General features: G+C 41.0%; 1 protein-coding gene across 4 annotated transcripts in view; it reads left to right on the plus strand.

Annotated features, from left to right (window-relative positions):
- gpd2 (glycerol-3-phosphate dehydrogenase 2 (mitochondrial)) overlaps nucleotides 1-11834 on the plus strand; it is a 147677-nt gene that overhangs the window by 17207 nt on the left and 118636 nt on the right. For 2 of the 4 annotated variants that reach the window (XR_007262466.1, XM_048599035.1), the window contains exon 2: nucleotides 10805-10924. The gene's annotated coding sequence lies outside the window, so the exon portion shown is untranslated. Of the gene's footprint in view, nucleotides 1-4500; nucleotides 4587-9805; nucleotides 9884-10804; nucleotides 10925-11834 lie in introns of those variants that run through there. The other 2 variants (XM_048599037.1, XM_048599038.1) reach the window with 2 other exon arrangements.

The raw sequence follows: 11834 nt of genomic DNA on the forward strand, positions 1-11834 counted from the left end.
CCCTGGAGCCCTCAGATCCCACTCCAGCATCTGGCACAGTTCTGTGACAGTCTTCCAGGAGATATGGAGCCATTAGACAAAAAAAAAGAAAGAACTGCAAATGCTGGAAATCTGAAACAAAAACACAAATTGCTGGAAAATCACAGCAGGTCTGGCATGTGGACCCACTATTGGCACTGCACTTCTCTTATTCTCAGGAAATACAGTTAGGGTCAGAAAGCTCTGGGCCTCCTTTGGACTCTACACATCTTGTGGCGCTGCAGCTGTGACCTCTTCCTGTGCTGGGTGCTCCTTGTCCTCTGTGTCCTGTTGCTACACCTGGCCCTACTATCGATCCTGGCCCTCCTGCATCTGCTACAGAGACCAACATCCTACCAGCCTCCGCTGCCCATTGGGAATATAAGGAAAAAGAGAATTTCTTAGACTGCAGAAGAGAGATTGGTGACATTACCTGCAGAAGAGGGCTGTTCATACGCTCTTCCACACACTATGATATGCAGCATTCTGATAACATGGGTCATATCTCCATCATTCATTCAGCTTCAGCCTCAGCTAATGCACCAACTTGGTGAAGCTGCCATGGCGGCTGAGTGGCCAACATATTATATCAAAAAGGGACTGCCAGCTGTGCTCCAAACCACTTCCTGTTCCAGACATAAATCGATTATTCAATTTCTCATTTCATTCAGAACTTGCATGACATTTGATACTGTATTTTCCAGAACACTCATGGAAGTTGCACGATTAATGGTTTACCTTTGGCCAGCATTGACCTCCTGTAGTGGCATTGCTACCATTTTTAACATCAATGAGATGCCAATGTTCATTTTACAAGCACATATGGCATGGTGCAAAACACCCTTGACTGGTGTCTGGTCCCTAAGCTCTTTCACTCTGAATGCACAGCAAACAGGCAATGAAATTAGTGCAAAGTAAATGTAGCTGGGTTTTGCAAATGGCTGTTTCATGTGTTTGCCCCTTCCATGTCCTATGCCAGCACACGTGGAACCCATCCTTTCAGCCTTCAAACTGATCCGATTGTGCCCATCCTGGGTGTTGTTTGGGGCATCGGCCAGTTGCATTTCTCATCTTGAGAACACAAGTGATGGCAGGGAATGCAACTCACAGAGGACATCATTGCTATGGGGCTGAGCCTGGATGCCAGTTACCCCCAGAATCTTCATGCTCTGAACAACCCATTTCCACCCATTTCCCTTTCCCCGCCCCACCTCCCCATGTGGAGACCCACCATACTGAAGTTTGCCTCCAACTGTCCTCCCTGCCTCTTGGGCCCAGATATACACCTTAATAATACCTACCCTTCTCCTCCAGACCTCCAGGACTGTATTCACGTCAGCTCGCTGACCGACTTCGACGTGCAGCCCCTAGACATGACCAGATCCCTGACTGCTGTCACAGCAGATCCCTGATTGATGATTCATGTAACCCCTGACTGCTTGTGGTGGCCTGTCAGAACTGATCATTAGCTGTTCTCTGGACTGTAGTTGGACAGATCCTCTGATGGTGAGCATCCCAAGTGGATGACTGACCACGGCCAAGGCCCTGCATTGTGTGTGCAATGTGCTTGTGACTGACAGATAATCACCCCCATTGACTGGACTGAGGACTAATCCCACCAGTTTCTGACATAGCTGTTTGGTTAATAAACGTACAGTATGTTTGCTGCAAAGACAGCTGGCACCAGCTGTAGGTGTTAGATTGATGTCTTGGTGTGCCATACATCAGTATGTCAGATAGGTTCTGACAGACAGTGACAGCTAGCAGCCTGTCTGTGTGTCTACATTAAAGAGCACGTCAGTATGGCAGTTTGGAGAGCCTTTGGCAGTGATTGAAGTGCCAGTGTATTTAAAGGCCTGGCAGGCAAGGAAAGACAGGAATGCTACAAGCATGCACGTAGGCGCTAATTGATTGAACATGAAGAGAGAAAGCAAGCAGTTTTGAGTTGTAGCCTGGTCCAGGGATAGTCAAGGGCTATCTTAGTTTTTATGCTGAAAGATAGTCCTAATCTTGACCCATCCGCTCTTTCTGTGGGGAGAATGAGTGGTGATTCCTCACTGTGAAGGATGGTTAAAGTAGGAAATCATTCTTCCTCCTATCTTTTTGTACCATTCTGATTAAAAATGTCTTTTGGTCCAGTTTATGCCATAGTCTGTTGAGATGTCTGCTGATTAGAACTGTACCTCCTGCTGAACAAAGGCCTGAGGCAAGAAGAGGAATATTAATTAAAAATAATATGCAGGATATGAAAGATTTCATGCTTTTATTCTAAAACCACTATCCTATGGAAAAAAGTGGTGAAAGTAAGTTGGGAAAGTGATGTACAAAATATGAATCTTGCAGTAGGATCCTCTCATTGTTTGAGAAAACTGGATGTCCTGTGGGATTAACAGTTCACTGCCTAGTTAGAAAGTACTTTGTTTTAATGCGGTTTCTGTATTGCATTGAAATATTGTGACATCTGTAGTGAAGCACTTTTTAATCTGTTTAGTTGTTGCCAGTCAATGTGCATAGAGATCAGTAGGTGAAGGCGCTGGTATAGTGATTAATGTTTCTGGATTAATCATCCAGGGGCAAAGATGAATGCTTTGGGGAAATGGCTTTAATTCCCATCATTGGCATTTAGTGGAAGTTGAATTTGATTAATAAATCTAAGTGGTGGTCATTTGATAATTGCTGTAAAAACATCTCATTCACTAAGTTGCCAACCTTTATTGTTCTGGCTTACCTGTGATTCCAGACCCATGAGTAATGTAGCTGAGTCCGAAATGGCCTCTCAAGCCACTTAGTTTGTATTTAACTACAATTTATAACTTTGCTAAAACACCCAAGAAAAGGAATGAAACTAGATGGACAACCTGACATTGACCTGTGGACTGGGAATGCCAACAGCAAGCCTAGCCCCATTGAGCCTTCAAAATCATCTAGGCCACTTATGCCTAAATTGGAAGAGCTGCCCCACACGGTAGTCAAATAACAGATGCCATAGTCATACTCACAGAATGATACTGTACAAGGTCCTAGCCAGCACCATCAACACCCCTAGATATGTGTTGTCTGTCAGCAAGGCAAACCCACCATATGTGGCAGCACAGTTATATACACTTGGGAAAGGACTGCGTGGAGGCCCTCAATGTTGATTCGAGGCACCCAAGAGGTCTCGGCATCAGATCAAACATGGACAAGGAAACGTGTTCACGACCTTCCATCCCCTTTGGCTGATGAATCAGCACTGCTCCATGTTGAACACCACATGAAAATATAGTGTAAAATGTGAGATTTTATATTTATTTTAATATATTAACATATTATTTTACGGTTTGGATTTTGGACTAGTGGCATGTTGGTTTTGGTCTCTGTATGAGGGGTTTAATGATTAACTTGTCAGTATTTCTGGTGTCACTTTTGTGTTTTTTTTTAAAAACAGTACGAGGGGATGTGTCCCTGGAGTGATAGTGGGAAGAGTTTTAGGGGTGGACACAGGAGACACTGAAGAGTATTAACTCACAATCAGATAGAATCAGGAATTGATTTTTTTTTTCTTTGTGGGGGCAGGGGTAGAAATCTTTTGGCTTCAGTTTGTAGAAGTTCTGATTTGAAGTTAGATGTACAAATCAATTTCTCCTAGAGAACAAGTTAGTTCAGAAAAGCTGGAAATAGGCCATCTCACTTCAGGGGTTTTAGCTTGAAAGTTGAAGTTTAGAAGTATTTGATTAGAACCTTGAAGGGGTAGTTCCAAGCTTAGAAAGTCTAAACTCAGTTATGTGACCAGTCAAGTAAGAGGCTACCCTACTCTCAATTGAAAGAAACTGTTAAGCTAAATATAGAAGTAATAGAAAAATGAACTTTGTAGTACTGTAATGTGATAGTGTTAGGATAGATGGGATTGCATCTTTACTGTGTTTTTAAATTTTTAAAATTGTTATATGTAAATCCGTATATTTATTCTATTTTATCTTTTCATTTGCATAATAAACTTGTGTTTCATGGTTAAAACCAAATCTACAGCATTGCATTTCATTAAAAGCCCACTTTATCAAAAAAAACAAAATAAAATCTATCAAGCCAGATTTTACTCTGGTATATGTCTTGTCCTATATTAACATGAGCTGGAATCATAACAGAGAAGCACTGAGGGTGGCAAGGGCACAGAATGTACACAAGGTCGGGGACTTCGATGTTCATCTCAGAGTAGCTGTTTAGCAACACTGCTGACCGAGTTTGCTGAGTCCTAAAGCACATCGAGGTAGTTCTGCTATAATGCGTGTTTCATTAACGCAAATTGTCTGTAATGTGACTGATGAACAGTGGACACTGTTTGGATAATGCAAACTTTCTGCTGTACAGCTGTAGTGATTTTCCAAGGTGATTTTCTATAGTGCGAGGTCACACAGGTATGCAACTTTCGTGTTATAGGAGAACTACCTGTAACTGTGGAACGAGACTGTGGCAGCTGTCAAAGGAACAAGAGGAAAAACATGTACTTTATCTTGTCCTCATCAAGCTACAGGTGCATCTGTCCATGACGGTATTGGTAGATGCTAAAGAACACAGGTGTGATGCAACAAGTAAGAATTTAACCATGTCCTCATGGCATTTAATGACATTACCATCAGTGAATCTCTGTCAACATCCTGAGGGTTACCATTGAACAGAAACTGAACTGGACCAGCCATATAAATACTGTGTTTTATAAGACCAGGTCAGAGGCTAGGAATTACATGATAAGCCAGTCACCTTCTGTCTCCCTCGTGCCTGTTCACTGTATTCAAACTACAAGTCAGAAGTGTGTGAGAATACTGTACACTTTCCTGGAAGCTCCAACAACACAAGAAATTTGACATCATTCAGGATAAAGCAACCCACTTGATTTGCACCCTGTTCATCACCTTCTGACTTCACTATCTTCAGCATGAGGCACAGTAGCAACAGTGTATAGAATCTGCAAGACACATTGCAGTGACTCATAAATTTTCCTTTGATAGCAAATCCGTGACCTGTACCACCAGTAGGATAAAGGGCAACAGATACATTGGACCACCATCACCTGTGAGTTCCTTTTCAAGCCACATACCATCCGCTTGGAAATATAATCACTTATTCAGTTGCTGGGTTAAAATTCTGGAACACCCTCTGCTACAGCACTGTAATTTTTAGAAGGCAGCTCACCACCACCTCCAGGGTAAATAAGGACGTGCAGTAAATGCTGGCTGAATTAATAACAACTACATACCACGAATGACTAAAGTTAAAGTAAACTCTGTTAGTCAAAACATATTCATGATTTTATTCTACGAGTTTATACTACAGCCATTGATTCAGTGTTAGGCAGCTTCAATCTGACATCAGAACAAAGCTAAGTGAGACTCCCTGGATGGGTCTTAACTTACTCCAAATGTCAGGTTGAATCTGTTTTGGTGTCTTTTTGATGCTTTGCATTTAATTCACACTGCAAGTGTAGTGTCAGTGGAAAACTGTTTTGGCTTCTCACTTGAGCTAAATTTGTGGAGTGTGTTTGCTTAGTGTGTGTTGGGAGGCGGGAAATATCATTTTGTTAAAGGGGAGAAGGAAGAATACAAACATAATGTGATTGCTTGCTTCATTGCTGCTGTCTAGCTCTTCCATTGAACAGTGGGTTGCTGGCAGTTTATACATTTGAATTTGAGTTTTAAGACATTCTCTAAAATCTTAAGATCTGCTCTTTTATCGATAAACTTTAATTCACTAAAGTTGATCTGTTCCATGGGCAAGCACCTTGGATGCTCTGTCAGCAGTTTGAGTCGTACAAGAACTGTTCACAGCTGTTTAAATTGCCTCTTCACTGCTCGAACTGCTCAGTTTCCACCTTCAGATGTAATGGTAATTAAGCTGTCAGGATTTCTACTTACCCAGATTTCATCATTAGAAGTGAACTTCACTGTATTAGTCAGTAGGATATTTTAAGTAAACCATTGCTTCCAGCATTGGAAGGTGGCAGAAGCCAAGGAATACAGCATGCATTTGCCTGGATGAGTGGAGCTCCACCAACAATGAAGAAGCTTGACCAGCCAGGACAAAGCAGCTCGCTTGGTTGACCACACATACACCCCACTACAACTGACACTGGGTACTGGCAGTCTGTACTATTTACAAGACGAGCAGAAATTCTTCATGTCTCCTTAGACAGCATTTTCCAAATCCATGGTCGCTATAATCTGGAAGGATAAGGGCAGCAGTTATAATTGGAACACCACCACCTGCGAGTTCCCCTCCTAGGCACTCACCATTCTGACTTGGAAATATATTGCCATTCCTACACTGGGTCAAAAATCCTGGAACTACCTCCCTTAAAAATATTGTGGGCTTCCACCAAATGGATTGCAGCAGTTCAAGAAGACAGCTCACCCCCATCTTCTCAAGGGCAACTAGTGATGGGCAATAAATATTGGCCCAGCTAGTGGCACCCACATCCCATGAATGAATTTATTTAAAAAAAAACTGAAGGGGAGGTCAGAATATCATCGGGCTTGTAATCTTTTGATCCAGTCTAATATTCTGGAGACATGATACAAGAACATAACAGCCATTTCCTATCTTTAAAGCAAAGTTATGAAACACATAGGACATTTTTATTTATCAGTGGACATAGTTTCTGTGCAATGTCATATGGAAATATGCTGTGGCAGTTACAGGAGTACATTCCAATTAATTGAAAGTTTAGCTAACAATTTAATGTATAAAATTTAATAAACTGCTATGTAAACATTTGGTGAATATCTTTAGAATGGTGTTAACAATCGAGCGACCCATTTTGTGGAAACGTTCAGAGATGTTCCAATGTAACATTAAGATAACACAAAAATCATTCTTACTGTGGGTGATAGTGTTGCAAGATGTGTCATCCAGAATTTGACATGGGATATCAAAATGTGAATTAACGTTGGCAAAGAATAGTGAAGTGAACATACCAGATGGCTGGGGACAACGTAAACATCTGGCTTTCCTTGACTGGTGGGCACTCCAGGGTGCACCCCTGATGGTGTTGTACATTAGGTGATTTCCTTGGAGCATGCAGGATCAGTGTTAATGTTCACCAACAGCGTTTTTACTCTGGAATACGAGGCACCTGGAATTCTGACCCAGTTCAATATGTTACAGTAAACTGCAAATTCAGAAGTTTATTCCAACGCACAGATTATCTGTGTGGAGTAAATTGAGTCCTCCAGATTTGGGTTAAATTCAAAAACTTGCCAGAATATCACCTGTGGCTCACGTGCGTAAAATTTCAAGTTCAGAACAATAAACAACCAGTTATGTACACAAACGCCTTTAATTACAGCATTCTCAATCACTAGACAGATTAAAATTTTCACGTGTAATTTCAAAGATTGTTATCATTGATAAGCTCAATTCACTGCTTACCTTTTCAAACAATTTTAACAATGCTTTGACGTTGGCAGACTCCTTGATTACAATGTTGTTGGTAGTATTCCATCCTCACTTTTGTAAATCATTGAATGTAGAGCTTTCATATTGTAAAATCATAAAATGATATACACAGATGGTTTGAGGTTGGACATTTCTGTTTATCCAAAAGTACATGAATTATCTGAGTTGCTGATGCTTGTGGTGCTTCTAAGTTGCTCAGTCCTTCTGTACTTGAGGTAATGCAATTACTCACCGTAAAGCTGAGCGCTGTAGATATATTTTACCTTGCTGAAACTGTACCATAATCATCTCTATTGCACATACCATACCTTGGCTAACTATGTAATGTAATATTAAGATAGTCTGTTAAAATTAATAAATGAAAAGATCATTGCACAAAAAAGGAGATAGGCTGTGAAATCTTTTGCCCTGCACTCATCACAACCGAATTGCAAGCATACCAAATCTCAAAACGAATACCAATTTATTGCATGAAAAGAGAGTGTTGATTGGTTGGCACGTGGTCTCTTGTAGAGGCATTGCCATGGAGAAATCACCAGGGAGACGTTAACTGCCAAGCTTTGGTTTAAATTCAAAGTAGGCAAGTAAATTCTGATTGGTCAAGGCATTGCCATAGGAATTCAGAAGGGAATGGCTGTCCCCAAAGTTTTTATTTAGTTGAGAAAGATGCAATGTGTGGATGTGTTCTTTCTGTTTGCAGAAGACAGGACTTTTGCATGTGACTGCATGCAGCTTCTAGCATGTGCAAGTGAGCCACACTGTGAGCTTGACTGACCGTCTTAAGTTGGTTGTTAATGTAGTTCTTAACACAATTGAGATTGCCAAGCAATTGTCATATCCCATCTAATGTTGGGCAGTGTTCTGAGTTTTGCAAGCAGTCTACTTGACAGTACATTGTTGTGAACAGTCCAACTGGTGTGCTGTTTGAAGTGATCCATCAGTGATTGCAGTGTAGAGCCTACTTAACTGGCATCGCTGTGGCACTAAAATTTCAAAAACCACATTATTCATTTTCACAGTAGGCAGATTTTTTTTTAGCTAGACAGCAGGCTATTTTTAATGGAGAATACTAGGTATGTTGCTATGCACAGCAGCAGCCTGAAATAGCTAGTTTTACCTGTCATTCAAATTTTGAGACACTTCACCCTTCCAAAGTAATCTTGGGGTTAACTGGGCACTTTTAGATGTAAGTGGTGACCTTAAGGCAATTCATAAGTTTGTATCACATTAGAGAGCAACAGCCTCAGATAGCAAAATGGCTTTGATGCGCCCTATTTTGGCATCAAGTTTGAATCGTGAGCAAATGACTCAGTCAAACTTATAGTGCTTGGAGTTGGAGAAGTCTCAGTACATATGTTGATCAGTGAAGGTAGCCTTGCGGGGTTGGAGGATTTGAGCTACAGGGGGAGGCTGAATAGGCTGGGGCTATTTTACTTGGAGCATCGGAGGCTGAGGGGTGACCTTATAGAAGTTTATAAAATCATGAGGGCCATGGATAGGGTGAATAGCCAAGGTCTTTTTCCTAGAATAGGGGAGTCCAAAGCTAGAGGGCATAGATTTAGGTGAGAGGGGCAAGATTTAAAAGGGACCTAAGGGGCAACATTTTCACGCAGAGGATGGTGTGCGTATGAAATGAGCTGCCGGAGGAAGTGGTGGAGGCTGGTACAATTACAACATTTAAAAGGCATCTGGATGGATACACAAAAAGGAAGGGTTCAGAGAGATATGGGCTAAATGCTGGCAAATGGGACAGGATTGAGTTAGGATATCTGGTCAGCACAAACGAATTGGACCAAAGCATCTGTTTCTGTGCTGTGCAGCTCTATGCTCTATGACTATAGTAGAGAACCCATTAGTGGATTTCCCAACTGGCATGTTGAGGAAAGAACTTGCTTGACTGTTTTGTGTTCAAGGTGAACTTGAGTGCAGGATGGAGCCCATTGACGTTTGTAAGTAAATTCTTACGTGCAGCTACAGATTAGAACACGGCAGATGTGTCAGTTAAATATCAGAAATATGTAAGAGGTAGTAGGTTCATTGAGATATGTTTCTCATGGAAACTGGTGAAGTTGTTAGATGCCTTGATTGGCAACTTGTTCTCTAAACTACAAAACAAAAATTTCCCCATTTAACATTTGACTGAGAGTCCCATTCCACAGATATACTTTATCTGTCCCTCAAATGGAACTTCATTCTCCAGCATACAGTCTAAAGCTATTCTCATGGCTTGCTCCCTTTGTTTTCCTTCTCTTTATGGTTGTTTCCAACCCCTGGACTGACTTTCATGGTGTGGGTACCCAGGTGATTCCTCTGTCCAAAGCTAGATGAATCTTCCCTACGATCTTTGTTTCTTCAACCTGTGTTCAAGTTTGTAGTCTGAACAGGGATCAGTGGAGACTGGCTGCCATTATCTCCCAGCTCTCTGTCTTTCTGTCAGGTGAGTCTAAATACATATCTGTGAGAGCCAGGAATATTTTGAGAAACCTGTAAGATTGTAGTACCTTGCTATGAACTCTTGCCTTCTCAAAGTCTGTTTCCATAGCAGTGTGAACTGCATAGACTTTGTATCCAGATAGTTAATCAAAATTTCTATCTCTAAAAACCCACCTCTACTCTATCTTTAACTAAATAGATGGTTTAATATATAACTGTTTATAAAACCAACAATTCTTCCCATCTTCCTGGGAGTCTTAGAGACTGACAGCCTACTCATGATCATCACAGATGCCCCTGCCATTATTTACAGGTATGAACATCTTGCACCATCTTTCCATTAAAATGACCTGGAATGCCTTCTAACACTTAACAACTAAGTCATCCAAGCTTATTTTTGGGCAAATTTCAGAACCAGTCACATGAGCCCTACGCTTCTCCATTTTCTTCAAAGTTAAAGACGTTGTTCCAAAACATAACAATCTTTTAAATCTCACCTTTGTAATAGGAGAGTAAAAAATGGGAGGATAAGAGGTCTGGATGTTAGAATGACAAGAATAAGAATTTCACTTTTCAACATGCACAGAAAAGTCTGAGCTAGGCAGTGGAACAAAGATGAATGTTGGTGGGCTGGTTGATGATGTAGTCTGGATGTAGGGTTTAAAGTTCAACATGGGCTCCAAGTAGCTGCCAAGATAATAGGTGAGTTGGTTCAGTCAAAGAGAGTGGCCAATAGAATTACCGACAAGGGAGTAGAATTTATCCCTAATATTAATTTAGCTCTTCCTATAAACAACTATTTCCTTTTCAATCAGACATATGATTTAAATATTCTTTTAATATACATGAAAAGTTTAGGGATTTAATTCTAACATATGGAGTCTTACTATTTCAGTGTTTCATTTTACATCTTCCTTTATTGCAGACATTTTGAAAATAAATTACATCATGGATATATTTTCAACTTTACAAACCGTCCGATTTTAATTTCAATGACTTCAGTGGACGGGATGTAAGACAGGCCGCAATCGACTACAAGCTGCTGGTGAGAAGCCAGATCAGAAATCATACTTATTACTTTTTCTGCTTTGTTTGATGTGTATTTTGTATTTTAAAATTTGTAGAAAATATAATTTGACCTTGTTTCCCTTAATATGGTGCTGGTGAACTTAACATTTTCAAGGATATTAGTTATTGATAAACCTGATATTTGTTATATCGACTGCCATGGTACCCTTTTAATCTCTTCTGTTTTCTTTTGATCAAAGTAACCCATTATACTTCATCTAATTTAGCTTTCTTCATTGACCTAACTAAAATGATACTGTTCAACCAGTTATTATGCTAAGGACTTGAGGATGAAATGGAATGAATGATGAATCAAGAAATCTGAAGTGGAGACTACATGCTGGGATCATCAATTAACAAAGCTATTTTCAATTCCATACCAAGGAGCACATAGGAATGTATTATTAATAACCAATCATACCTGCTCCCTCCCACAACAGCGATTGGGTTCCCCTTGTCCTTACCTACCATCCCACCAGCATCCACATCTAGAATATCATCAGAAGCCATTTCCGCCACCTCCAGTGAGATGCCATCACCAGACACATACTCCCCTCCCCTCCCTTGTCCGCCTTCTGCAGGGACCGTTCCTTCCAGGACATCCTGGTCCACAATTCCTTCACCCCCAACACCTCCCCACAACCCCATGACACCTTCCCCTGCAACTGGCGAAGATGCAATCCTGCCCATTTAGCTCCCCCTTCCCCACTAATGCAAGGACCCAAACATACCTTCCAGGTGAAGCAACACTTCACCTGCACTTCCCAGAATCTAGTCTACCGCATTCGCTGCTCACAGTGCCTCTACATTGGAGAAACGAAGCATAGACTGGTGACCACTTCACAGAATATCTATGTTCTGCTCGCAAAAAGGACCCTGAGCTACCT

This window comes from Rhincodon typus, chromosome 7 (assembly GCF_021869965.1).
Source record: "Rhincodon typus isolate 14 chromosome 7, sRhiTyp1.1, whole genome shotgun sequence".
Classification (NCBI taxonomy): Eukaryota; Metazoa; Chordata; class Chondrichthyes; order Orectolobiformes; family Rhincodontidae; genus Rhincodon; species Rhincodon typus.